This window comes from Takifugu flavidus, unplaced genomic scaffold, assembly GCF_003711565.1.
Source record: "Takifugu flavidus isolate HTHZ2018 unplaced genomic scaffold, ASM371156v2 ctg977, whole genome shotgun sequence".
NCBI classification, from domain to species: domain Eukaryota; kingdom Metazoa; phylum Chordata; class Actinopteri; order Tetraodontiformes; family Tetraodontidae; genus Takifugu; species Takifugu flavidus.
Window position 1 is genome coordinate 1 of NW_026622587.1, and position 13769 is coordinate 13769.

The following is a 13769-nucleotide window of genomic DNA, read 5'->3' on the forward strand; positions in this document are numbered from 1 at the left end:
ACCTGGAACTACAGACATCTCTTTATTCTGAGTATTACCCTGATTGGTCTCAGATGTGGTGTTCCCAGTCTCCTCATTCTGATGAAGAATGTCTGGGTGTCTCCGTGAACACTGTTTACATGTTATTTTCTTCTTACAGTTCTGGCTAATATGCCCCCGTCTTAAACACCCGAAACACAGTCCCTTCGTTTTCAATACATCAAGACGTTCCTTGTTTGGTACGTCCTTGATCTTGCTACAAGATTCCAATGTGTGATTCCCCTGACAAAACAAACATGGTGTTTCAAAAGCATTTCCTGTTTTGGCTGAGTTTCTTTGTTTCGGTGTTGTAGCTGCACTCTTCTTTCCTGTTGTCATATTAGTTGCGAAGCTACTTCCTTTTGATCCACTCTTGACCACTTTCTCATTTTCTTTGCCTTTTCCTGCCGTAGATGTGTTTTTGCCCTGTAGGTCACCAAAAAGTGGATCCGAGATTACTTTAGACTGCATCTAGTTCCAGTCTCTCTTTTGCAGCCTTAATACGCGCTTCCTCCATTTCCAGCTCATGTTTCTTTTGCAAAACTACACCACGTTCCACTAAACCACAGAGCTTGGCTTCTTCAAGAGCACAAACTGATGAATGAGTAGACATGACAGTTGAACGCACCGCACGTGAACCATTCTTGTTTATAGGCTGGTTGGAATTTATCCCCACTTGTGATACACTATCTTCAGGCCCAATCTCTTCCTCTACTTCCTCTTCTTGGTCTGTGGGGCGGAAGCTTGAAATCTCCTGCTCCATCCATTTTTCAGTTTCTTCAGTAAACTCACTGATGACCATCATTTTGGGCTCAAACCAGTTCCTAATAACAGCCTCCTTCTCATCTTCAGACAAAAGACCTCCTATTTGCCTATTTATCTCCCTAAAGTCCAGCACACTGGCGTTGAACTTATCCTGCATTATTTCTTGCACTGTTGGCAGATTACCAGCTTCAGTGCTCGGACTGTGAACTTCCCTCATTAGAGTTGTGATTCGAGCCAACGTTCCTCTTCTGGTGCCAAGTAGCCTGTGCAGTTTATCCTCAATTGCTTTCTCAGTTAACTTGACTGTTTTACTCCCTCAGTTCTTAGTTTCTCAGTTTTTAGCTTTACACCTTTTATCCCATTTACTGTTTCAGTCCTTCAGTTTTTAGCTCCAGTGTTTCCTCATGGTGTTTCCTCATGGTGTTTCCTCATGGTGTTTCCTCATGGGGGCCTGCCAGGCTGGAAGATGTTTCCGGTCTACCACTGGGGGTGCTGTCCCGTGGACAGCTCTGGCCTGGGGGGTTAGGGGGCTCTGTGCCTTGGTGTGGAGCCTCCGGTCTGTCCGGGTCGGGCTGGTCTTTGTGGCGGTACCACCTGTGGCCACGGACCGTGACCTCCCTCGGCCTGGTGGGCCTCCAAAGGTGGCGTCTCCTTCGCCTCAGGTCTCGGTGCCCAGCCATGTCTCAGCTTGTTTGTGTGTGTGGGTGTGTGTGTTTAAGTGTGTGTATCTGTGTGTGTATCTGTGCGTGTGTGTGTATCTGTGTGTGTCCTTTTTCTTGATTCTCTTGTTACTCTTTGTTGTTTTTATCCTCTGTGAGGCACTTTGTGCTGCCCAGTGTATGAAAAGTGCCATATAAATAAAGATTGAACTGAATTGAATTGAATTGTAGATGTATAGATTAGTAGATTTATAGATGAGTAGAAGTAGATATATAAATGTATAGATGTGTAGATGAGTGTCGCAGGTCAAATGTTCTGGACCAGGTTCTTCTCCCGCCCGATTGTTTCTGTTCCTGCAGATGATTCCATCCTAACTCGACCCCGCAGGAGGATCCACCTGTTATCTGACCCCTGAGGCTAAACTGGGACCAGTCATTACTAATTCGGACAGGTGAGCAGCTCAATCCTGGCTTTGCTGATCTGTCCTGTTATAGATGTTTTATTACACGTGGGACCGGCGCAGACACGCTGACATGATTGTTACTGGAATTTTCTGTTTACTGTAATCTGATCTGAACCGGGTCCAAATGTGTTACGCCATCGGGGTGTGGAGTACTGAAGAACTGTGGAGGTGAGGAGAAGGTTCCTCCCCATGATGAGTTCCTCTGTCTGCTCAGGAGGAACTGACAGAGTTTTAATGTCCCATCACAGAATTGTGAAGAAACGACGCAACCAGAGAGAGGAGGTTGAAGAAGTGGTGAATCTGCAACAATAAAACCCAGATTACAGTTTGATTGAAGCCTCATTTTCTTTGATGATGGTGAATTTCATCACTTTCGCTTTGAATATCGGAACCATTCTTGTTTATAGGCTGGTTGGAATTTATCCCCACTTGTGATACACCATCTTCAGGCCCAATCTCTTCCTCTTCTTGGTCTGTGGGGCGGAAGCTTGAAATCTCCTGCTCCATCCATTTTTCAGTTTCTTCAGTAAACTCACTGATGACCATCATTTTGGGCTCAAACCAGTTCTTAATATCAGCCTCCTTCTCTTCTTCAGACAAAAGACCTCCTATTTGCCTATTTATCTCCCTAAAGTCCAGCACACTGGCGTTGAACTTATCCTGCATTATTTCTTGCACTGTTGGCAGATTACCAGCTTCAGTGCTCGGACTGTGAACTTCCCTCATTAGAGTTGTGATTTGAGCCAACGTTCCTCTTCCGGTGCCAAGTAGCCTGTGCAGTTTATCCTCAATTGCTTTCTCAGTTAACTTGACTGTTTTACTCTCCTCAGTTCTTAGTTTCCCTCAGTTTTTAGCTTTTATATCTTTTATCCCATTTACTGTTTTAGTCCTTCAGTTTTTAGCTCCAGTGTCTCCTCATGGTGTTTCCTCATGGTGTTTCCTCATGGTGTTTCCTCATGGGGGCCTGCCAGGCTGGGAGATGTTTCCGGTCTACCACTGGGGGTGCTGTCCCGTGGACAGCTCTGGCCTGGGGGGTTAGGGGGCTCTGTGCCTTGGTGTGGAGCCTCCGGTCTGTCCGGGTCGGGCTGGTCTTTGTGGCGGTACCACCTGTGGTCACGGACCGTGACCTCCCTCGGCCTGGTGGGCCTCCAAAGGTGGCGTCTCCTTCGCCTCAGGTCTCGGTGCCCAGCCATGTCTCAGCTTGTTTGTGTGTGTATGTGTGTGTGTGTGTATCTGTGTGTGTATCTGTGCGTGTGTGTGTATCTGTGTGTGTCCTTTTTCTTGATTCTCTTGTTACTCTTTGTTTTTATCCTCTGTGAGGCACTTTGTGCTGCCCAGTGTATGAAAAGTGCCATATAAATAAAGATTGAACTGAATTGAATTGAATTGTAGATGTATAGATTAGTAGATTTATAGATGAGTAGAAGTAGATATATAAATGTATAGATGTGTAGATGAGTGTCGCAGGTCAAATGTTCTGGACCAGGTTCTTCTCCGCCCGATTGTGGGACCATGTGGGACCAGCGCAGACACGCTGACATGATTGTTACTGGAATTTTCTGTTTTCAGTTTACTGTAATTTGATCTGAACCGGGTCCAAATGTGTTACGCCATCGGGGTGTGGAGTACTGAAGAACTGTGGAGGTGAGGAGAAGGTTCCTCCCCATGATGAGTTCCTCTGTCTGCTCAGGAGGAACTGACAGAGTTTTAATGTCCCATCACAGAATTGTGAAGAAAGGACGCAACCAGAGAGGAGGAGGTTGAAGAAGTGGTGAATCTGCAACAATAAAACCCAGATTACAGTTTGATTGAAGCCTCATTTACTTTGATGATGGTGAATTTCATCACTTTCGCTTTGAATATCGGTGTAATGGCACTCCATCCTCATTTAACGTACCATTTTTAAGCTGCAGACACAGTAATTCTTCACTCGCATGACATGAGATGTAATTCCATTTTAAGAGTCTTTATATGAATTCCAAAAGATTACAGCTCACATAACGTGACGGTAAGAAAACGTTGTGCTCCCGTATCTAATGCAGCTCACCTGGCCTGACGCTGCGCATGCGCTCTTAAGTCAATCTCAGGGAGCGGCATCCAAAACTTTACATCAACAATCCTTTTTATATTACGAGTTACACAATAACATGCAGCATGCATCAAACATATACAAACATAAATTGCACGTCATTTTTACACACATCAATTCTGCTCTATGGCTCTTACATATCCGACCCCTAATTGGGTTAACTGTAAGATTACACAATTATCAATTTAACTCAAAACTAAGAGCCATCAAATTAAAACTATTAACAGAATAGAAATAATCTTTCTTAACTAAAATAAATCTTTTCTTACATATTGTCCATTGTGTTTACATGGCTTCCTGCAAAAGGCATAACTTCTGCACAGACCTCTCCAGGGTGCTGTTTTTGTCTGCAACTTCACCCTCACAGTTCCACTGGAATCAGGGAAAGTTTGTACTATTCTTCCCATGATCCACGTGCTTCGTGGGGATGAACTGTCCACTACTAGCACCACATCTCCAGGTTCAAAGTTCCTTTTTTGTCTCGTCCACTTCTGGCGTTCCTGTAGGAGGGGTAAGTATTCACGAGTCCACCTACGCCAGAATAGATCCGCTAGATACTGTACCTGCCTCCAACGCTTTCTTGCGTATAGGTCATCCTTGTTGAAGATTCCTGGTGGCATGTTGGGCTGGGTCTTCATCAACAGCAGATGGTTGGGAGTCAGAGGTTCAATGTCGCATGGATCATCTGACACACTTGTTATGGGTCGGCCATTTATTATACTTTCCACCTCACAAAGAAAGGTTTGAAGACTGTCGTCTGTGAGGCTCTGTTCCTTTAGCAGAGCGCCGAGAATCCTACGCACTGTACGTATTTGCCGCTCCCATATTCCTCCTTGATGTGAGGCAGCTGGACTATTGAAAATCCATTTGATGCCCCTCTCTTGCATTGTCTTCTCCATCTCTGATTGGTCCAGGTTTTTTACAGCTTCTCTCAATTCCTTCTCGGCACCAACAAAATTGGTGCCATTGTCGGAACGCATTATGGAGATCTGTCCTCTTCTACTTACGAAACGACGAAGGACATTGATACAAGCACTTGTGTCAAGACTATCTGCCACCTCGATATGCACTGCCCTGATGGTGAGGCAGGTGAACATAACACCGTACCTTTTAACAGTGCTCTGGCCCCGTTTCACTTCGAATGGGCCAAAGTAATCAATTCCAACGTTGGTAAACGGCGGTTTGTCTGGTAAAAGACGATCTTCCAGCAGAGGTGCCATTTTTTGTTCTCCACCTTGTCCTCGAAGTCTTCTGCAGACCGTGCATTTAGATATGATCTTCCTGATGGCTGCGGTTGCTTGAGGGATCCAAAACCTTTGTCTCAACTGCGATAACATGTAGTTGCGCCCAGAGTGACCGATCTTCTCATGGATTTCATTCAGTATGAGAATTGCAACTCTGGAGTGTTTGGAGAGTATCACAGGATGTTTGGTCTCAGCTGGCATGGCCGCTCTGTTGAGCCGTCCTCCTACTCTCAGGAAGCCATCTTGGGATCAAGCCTGTACAGCTGGCTGCTTTTCTTGACAGGCTTATTGCTGCAGAGAGCTCTAATTTCCTCAGGAAAGCATTGACTTTGGCTGTACCGGATGATTTCTGCCTCTGCTGTCATCAGCTGCTCAAAGGTAACAGATCTCCTTTCCATAGTACTTCTGTACTTTTCCATGTTCTGTTGCACAATCACCTTCTGCTTCTCTGGATCCTTTTCGGATTGACTGGTCTCACTTAGAAACTCTTTCCTTTTGTTTTTCAGGTGGATCAACAACTTTCTAACTTCCATAATCCATGCAACCGCCCTCTTCAACCGGTTCCAACTGTCGTAGTATTGAAGTAATTTGGACATACAGTCAAACTTTTCATCGATTGTGATGGTGTTTACTGTGATAGTTTTAACCTCTGGATCATTCTGCATGTTCTGATTCATGTTTTCTGGTCTCTGTGGCCATTCACTTTCTGGCTGTAAAAGGAACTGTGGGCCATTTATCCAGTCTCTATCTTGCATCAAGCTTCTAGCTTTCAGACCCCTGGTCGCCTTGTCAGCCGGGTTCTGCGCGACGTCCTGACATACCTCCACTGCGATGGCTTGGTGGCCTCTCGTATGAGTGTAATCCTGTTTGCCACGAAGGTCTTGTAGCGGGCAGTCTCGCTGTCTATGTATTTCAGGACCGTTGTGCTGTCAGTCCAGAAGATTGACTGCTGGAGTGGGATCTGCATTTCCTCCTGCAGCATTCTGTCCACCTTCACTGCAACTACTGCTGCAGTCAACTCTAGCCTTGGAACGGTGATCTGTTTTAGCGGCGAAACTCTAGACTTCCCCATCGCAAGTGAACAGTGGATCCTGCCCTTGTCATTCTCCAGAACGAGGTAAGATGCTGTGCCATAGGCAACCTGGCTTGCATCAGAAAAATGGTGCAACCTGGCCACCTTTGTGGTTCCAAAGTTCTTGGGTTTGACACATCTACTCATGCTGAAGCCTGAGACGAGAGTAAGATCTTCCAGCCACTTATACCATCGTTCTGTCCGGGAGTCACTGAATTCCTCATCCCATCCTAGCTTTTCTTTACACAAGTCCCTCATAAGAAGCTTGGCGGGGAGTATCAGTGGTACTAGGAAGCCAAGAGGGTCGTAAGTAGAATTTACGACAGAGAGAATTCCTCTTCTCGTCTTGGGCTTGTCCTGTGACTTGATTCGGTACGTACACGTATCATCTTCCGTACACCATTGCACTCCTAGAGCTCGCTCTGTGGGCAAGTCATCCTGTGCGAGATCCAGGTCTTTCAGCTCAGTAGCTCGGAGTTCTGCAGGAATGGATGACAAGACTCTCCTGCTGTTACTGACCCACTTTGTGAGGCTAAACCCTCCCTCAGCACACAGGTCTCGAAGGCTCTTTACCAGGGCAACTGCTTCTTCCTCTGTAGCCACAGATTTCAAACAGTCATCTACATAAAAATTACGTAGAACCGTTTCCACGGCTTCTGGGGCTGCGGTGCCTCTTCTATCTTCTGCCGTTCTGCGTAGCGCATAAGAAGCAACACTAGGGGATGAAGTTGCTCCGAAAAGATGTACGACCATCCTATACTCCTTTACAGGTGTGCTAAGGTCACCATTCGGCCACCACAAAAAACGCAACAGGTCTGCATCTGTCCCCGGAACTCTGACCTGATAAAACATGGACTCAATGTCCGCCATCATCGCTATCGGTTCTTCCCGAAACCTCATTAAGGCACCAATGAGCATGTTGGTGAGGTCAGGTCCCTGCATCAACTGACCATTGAGCGACACATCCTGAAAGGTGGCATTGCAATCAAAGACCACACGTATTTTCTTTTTTTTCGGGTGGTATACCCCATGGTGTGGGACATACCAAACCCTGTTGTCGTCACGGGAAAGCTGATCTTGAGGAACTTCCATGGCGTAACCTTTTTCCAGTATAGTGTCCATAAATCTTCTGTAGTCCTCAAGAAACTCTTTGTTCTTCATCAGCTTTCTCTTCAGACCAGCAGCTCGCTGGAGCCCCACACAGTAATGTCCATCTGTAAACTTGGTTGTCTTTTGCACTGACTGCATAAACAATTTGTCCTCCTGAGACATTTCTTCTTTATCGTCATATAGACGCTCCGGAAAATCTTTGTTATACTGCTGTATCAGTAACTGTTCCACTTCCTCCACTGCAACTCTGTTAACACCGTAATAAGCTGTTTTACCTCTGAAAAGTGTGTTTTCGTTTGTCACTGGTCCACACACCATCCAGCCAAGAACCGTCTTTACCGCGTAGGGCCCTTCCTCCTGACTATTAATTACATGCCAGGGCTCCATTAATTTAGAGTTGTTGGCTCCAATGAGAAGGCCTACATTAGCATTGATATGCGGTAAATTCACGTCACTCAGGTAAGACCACTTCTGTAGATGTTGCTGACTGGGAATGTTTTCTCTCTGGACAGGGATGTTACTGTGCCTGAAACCTTTGAGTAGTTGCAAATACTCTTCTCCCTCAAGGTTACACACCTCCAAATCCGTGAGCAGATAACTGGTGATCAACTTTTGTTCTCCTGCGTTGTCTCTCTCCCATTGTACTCAATGAGATCCGAGTCAGCTTTCCCTTCTCATTCAGTTTCTTCCTGAGGTCCGCCGTACAGAACATGGCTGTACTCCCGGGATCCATAAAGGCATATGTCTCTATGGACCTTCCACTGTTGCGGGACTTCACCTTTACAGGAACCACGGGTAACCAGCAGTCCGTTTCTCCGGCCCCAGTGTATCCACACACCTCTTGCTTGGCTGAACCTGGAACTACAGACATCTCTTTATTCTGAGTATTACCCTGATTGGTCACAGATGTGGTGTTCCCAGTCTCCTCATTCTGATGAAGAATGTCCGGGTGTCTCCGTGAACACTGTTTACATATTATTTTCTTCTTACAGTTCTGGCTAATATGCCCCCGTCTTAAACACCCGAAACACAGTCCCTTCGTTTTCAATACATCAAGACGTTCCTTGTTTGGTACGTCCTTGATCTTGCTACAAGATTCCAATGTGTGATTCCCTTGACAAAATAAACATGGTGTTTCAAAAGCATTTCCTGTTTTGGGTGAGTTTCTTTGTTTCGGGGTTGCAAAGCTACTTCCTTTTGATACACTCTTGACCACTTTCTCATTTTCTTTGCCTTTTCCTGCTGTAGATGTGTTTTTGCCCTGTAGGTCACCAAAAAGTGGATTACTTTAGTTTCAGTTTCTCTTTCACAGCCTTAATACGCGCTTCCTCCATTTCCAGCTCATGTTCTTTTGCAAAACTACACCACGTTCCACTAAACCACAGAGCTTGGCTTCTTCAAGAGCAAAACTGATGAATGAGTAGACATGACAGTTGAACGCACCGCACGTGAACCATTCTTGTTTATAGGCTGGTTGGAATTTATCCCCACACATGATTGTTACTGGAATTTTCTGTTTTCAGTTTCCTGTAATCTGATCTAAAACGGGTCCAAATGTGTGACGCCATCGGGGTGTGGAGGAAGTTCAGGAGCCTGAAGAACTGTGGAGGTGAGGAGAAGGTTCCTCCCCATGATGAGTTCCTCTGTCTGCTCAGGAGGAACTGACAGAGTTTTAATGTCCCATCACAGAATTGTGAAGAAACGACGCAACCAGAGAGGAGGAGGTTGAAGAAGTGGTGAATCTGCAACAATAAAACCGAGATTACAGTTTGATTGAAGCCTCATTTTCTTTGATGATGGTGAATTTCATTACTTTCGCTTTGAATATCGGGAACCATTCTTGTTTATAGGCTGGTTGGAATTTATCCCCACTTGTGACTCACCATCTTCAGGCCCAATCTCTTCCTCTACTTCCTCTTCTTGGTCTGTGGGCGTAAGCTTGAAATCTCCTGCTCCATCCATTTTCAGTTTCTTCAGTAAACTCACTGATGACCATCATTTTGGGCTCAAACCAGTTCCTAATAACAGCCTCCTTCTCATCTTCAGACAAAAGACCTCCTATTTGCCTATTTATCTCCTTAAAGTCCAGCACACTGGCGTTGAACTTATCCTGCATTATTTCTTGCACTGTTGGCAGATTACCAGCTTCAGTGCTCGGACTGTGAACTTCCCTCATTAAAGTTGTGATTCGAGCCAACGTTCCTCTTCTGGTTCCAAGTAGCCTGTGCAGTTTATCCTCAATTGCTTTCTCAGTTAACTTGACTGTTGGTTTAGATTCCATTTCCTCAGTGCTATCCGTTTTAACCTCACCTTCATCCTTTTATCTTATTAATAAAGCTGTGCGTAAACTGTGTGCACATGAATAAAAAGTATTCCACTAACACTTTTCTTCATCCAAAAAATGTCTCACAATTTCCAAAACACACAGAGCTTCCAATAACTTTCTGGCTCAGGTTTCAATTAGGACATTAGCATAAATCTCAAGTCACTGAGTAGCTAACTAGCGTTAGCTTCTTATTTCAAACTAGCACAGCATGGGCTTCTTTCCGTCTAGAAAAACGAATCCTTAATGGGTTTTTACGTTGTCCTTATCCTTTAGGTGACCTCCGTTCTTCATTGGTAATTCCGAAAGCTTACCACCTCGTCTGCTTTGAGAGAATCCTCCGTAGAATGTTGCTCCAATCCAAGGCTTGAGCCGAGTTTTCTTACTTAATGTAATGGCACTCCATCCTCATTTAACGTACCATTTTTAAGCTGCAGACACAGTAATTCTTCACTCGCATGACATGAGATGTAATTCCATTTTAAGAGTCTTTATATGAATTCCAAAAGATTACAGCTCACATAACGTGACGGTAAGAAAACGTTGTGCTCCCGTATCTAATGCAGCTCACCTGGACTGACGCTGCGCATGCGCTCTTAAGTCAATCTCAGGGAGCGGCATCCAAAACTTTACATCAACAATCCTTTTTATATTACGAATTACACAATAACATGCAGCATGCATCAAACATATACAAAATAAATTGCACGTCATTTTTACACACATCAATTCTGCTCTATGGCTCTTACATATCCGGCCCCTAATTGGGTTAACTGTAAGATTACACAATTATCAATTTAACTCAAAACTAAGAGCCATCAAATTAAAACTATTAACATAATAGAAATAATCTTTCTTAACTAAAATAAATCTTTTCTTACATATTGTCCATTGTGTTTACATGGCTTCCTGCAAAAGGCATAACTTCTGCACAGACCTCTCCAGGGTGCTGTTTTTGTCTGCAACTTCACACGACGTACAGTGTGAGAAGAATTATTGTTATTGTTGTTATTAGTATTATCTTTAAATGCTATGATATGTAGTTTGAGTGTTTGAGGAATGTTGACAGCAAAAGAAGAACATGAGAGTGTTTTGTAAAAGTACTGATGCTGCTTACAACCAAGCCCAGCATCCAGATGTTGGTCAAGATAAGAGAAGTTTGTTAAGATAGGAGAGGACAATGAGATATGAGATCTTGTTTGGACACCCATTCTGTTTGCTCCAATAAAAGAATGAGCGAGCAGCAGACGAACAGAGTTGACAGAGGAACCTTGAACTGCTGCTCAGCTCTCCCTAGCAAGGAACTCCTGTTGTTTGTGTGGTTGATCTGAGTCTAGTGAACGAACAGCGCGGGTGATCAAAACTTCACCCTCACAACAGTTCCACTGGAATCAGGGAAAGTTTGTACTATTCTTCCATGATCCACGTGCTTCGTGGGGATGAACTGTCCACTACTAGCACCAGTTTCTTCCTGAGGTCCTCCGTACAGAACGTGGCTGTACTCCCGGGATCCATAAAGGCATATGTCTCTATGGACCTTCCACTGTTGCGGGACTTCACCTTTACAGGAACCACGGGTAACAAGCAGTCCGTTTCTCCGGCCCCAGTGTATCCACACACCTCTTGCTTGGCTGAACCTGGAACTACAGACATCTCTTTATTCTGAGTATTACCCTGATTGGTCACAGATGTGGTGTTCCTAGTCTCCTCATTCTGATGAAGAATGTCTGGGTGTCTCCGTGAACACTGTTTACATGTTATTTTCTTCTTACAGTTCTGGCTAATATGCCCCCGTCTTAAACACCCGAAACACAGTCCCTTCGTTTTCAATACATCAAGACGTTCCTTGTTTGGTACATCCTTGATCTTGCTACAACATTCCAATGTGTGATTCCCTTGACAAAATAAACATGGTGTTTCAAAAGCATTTCCTGTTTTGGCTGAGTTTGTTTGTTTCGGGGTTGCGAAGCTACTTCCTTTTGATACACTCTTGACCACTTTCTCATTTTCTTTGCCTTTTCCTGCTGTAGATGTGTTTTTGCCCTGTAGGTCACCAAAAAGTGGATTACTTTAGTTTCAGTTTCTCTTTCACAGCCTTAATACGCGCTTCCTCCATTTCCAGCTCATGTTTCTTTTGCAAAACTACACCACGTTCCACTAAACCACAGAGCTTGGCTTCTTCAAGAGCACAAACTGATGAATGAGTAGACATGACAGTTGAACGTACCGCACGGGAACCATTCTTGTTTATAGGCTGGTTGGAATTTATCCCCACTTGTGATACACCATCTTCAGGCCCAATCTCTTCTGTTCTTGGTCTGTGGGCGGAAGCTTGAAATCTCCTGCTCCATCCATTTTTCAGTTTCTTCAGTAAACTCACTGATGACCATCATTTTGGGCTCAAACCAGTTCTTAATATCAGCCTCCTTCTCATCTTCAGACAAAAGACCTCCTATTTGCCTATTTATCTCCCTAAAGTCCAGCACACTGGCGTTGAACTTAGCTTGCATTATTTCTTGCACTGTTGGCAGATTACCAGCTTCAGTGCTCGGACTGTGAACTTCCCTCATTAGAGTTGTGATTCGAGCCAACGTTCCTCTTCCGGTGCCAAGTAGCCTGTGCAGTTTATCCTCAATTGCTTTCTCAGTTAACTTGACTGTTTTACTCCCTCAGTTCTTAGTTTCTCAGTTTTTAGCTTTTATACCTTTTATCCCATTTACTGTTTCAGTCCTTCAGTTTTTAGCTCCAGTGTTTCCTCATGGTGTTTCCTCATGGTGTTTCCTCATGGTGTTTCCTCATGGTGTTTCCTCATGGGGGCCTGCCAGGCTGGGAGATGTTTCCGGTCTACCACTGGGGGTGCTGTCCCGTGGACAGCTCTGGCCTGGGGGGTTAGGGGGCTCTGTGCCTTGGTGTGGAGCCTCCGGTCTGTCCGGGTCGGGCTGGTCTTTGTGGCGGTACCACCTGTGGCCACGGACCGTGACCTCCCTCGGCCTGGTGGGCCTCCAAAGGTGGCGTCTCCTTCGCCTCAGGTCTCGGTGCCCAGCCATGTCTCAGCTTGTTTGTGTGTGTGGGTGTGTGTGTTTAAGTGTGTATGTGTGGTGTGTGTGTTGTGTGTGTGTGTGTGTCCTTTTTCTTGATTCTCTTGTTTGTCTTTGTTGTTTTTATCCTCTGTGAGGCACTTTGTGCTACCCAGTGTATGAAAAGTGCCATATAAATAAAGATTGAATTGAATTGAATTGAATTGTAGATGTATAGATGAGTAGATTTATAGATGAGTAGAAGTAGATATATAAATGTATAGATGTGTAGATGAGTGTCGCAGGTCAAATGTTCTGGACCAGGTTCTTCTCCCGCCCGATTGTTTCTGTTCCTGCAGATGATTCCATCCTAACTCGACCCCGCAGGAGGATCCACCTGTTATCTGACCCCTGAGGCTAAACTGGGACCAGTCATTACTAATTCGGACAGGTGAGCAGCTCAATCCTGGCTTCGCTGATCTGTCCTGTTATAGATGATTTATTACACGTGGGACCGGCGCAGAAACGCTGACATGATTGTTACTGGAATTTTCTGTTTACTGTAATCTGATCTGAACCAGGTCCAAATGTGTGACATCATCAGGGTGTGGAGGAAGTTCAGGAGCCTGAAGAACTGTGGAGGTGAGGAGAAGGTTCCTCCCCATGATGAGTTCCTCTGTCTGCTCAGGAGGAACTGACAGAGTTTTAATGTAACCATCACAGAATTGTGAAGAAACGACGCAACCAGAGAGGAGGAGGTTGAAGAAGTGGTGAATCTCGGTGGTGGGGATGAAGCTGGAACCTCTGGCGACAGTGGCAGAGAGGAGAACTATCGACAAACTGCGGAGCATCATGGACAATGTCCGCCACCCTCTGCACACTGTCATCCACAGCCAGAGAAGCCTGATCAGCCAGAGGCTACGCCTCCCCAAGTTCAGGACCAACAGACTGGGGAACTCATTCATCCCCCGAGCCATCAGGCTGTTCAACTCATCACTGGGGGGGGGG

General features: G+C 45.2%; 2 long non-coding RNA genes across 3 annotated transcripts; both read left to right on the forward strand.

Annotated features, from left to right (window-relative positions):
• Positions 1–23: 23 nt before the first annotated feature.
• Positions 24–9194, forward strand: LOC130521427 (uncharacterized). Of its 2 annotated transcripts, none has more exons than XR_008949330.1 (3): positions 24–1894; positions 3476–3550; positions 9111–9194. It is a non-coding gene; the product is annotated as an uncharacterized LOC130521427 (long non-coding RNA). The 2 variants fall into 2 exon arrangements; XR_008949331.1 differs by lacking the exon at positions 9111–9194 and adding an exon at positions 3631–3706.
• Positions 9195–11165: 1971 nt separating this feature from the next.
• Positions 11166–13537, forward strand: LOC130521428 (uncharacterized). The gene is made up of 3 exons (XR_008949332.1): positions 11166–13212; positions 13343–13403; positions 13485–13537. It is a non-coding gene; the product is annotated as an uncharacterized LOC130521428 (long non-coding RNA).
• The last annotated feature ends 232 nt before the right edge of the window (positions 13538–13769 follow it).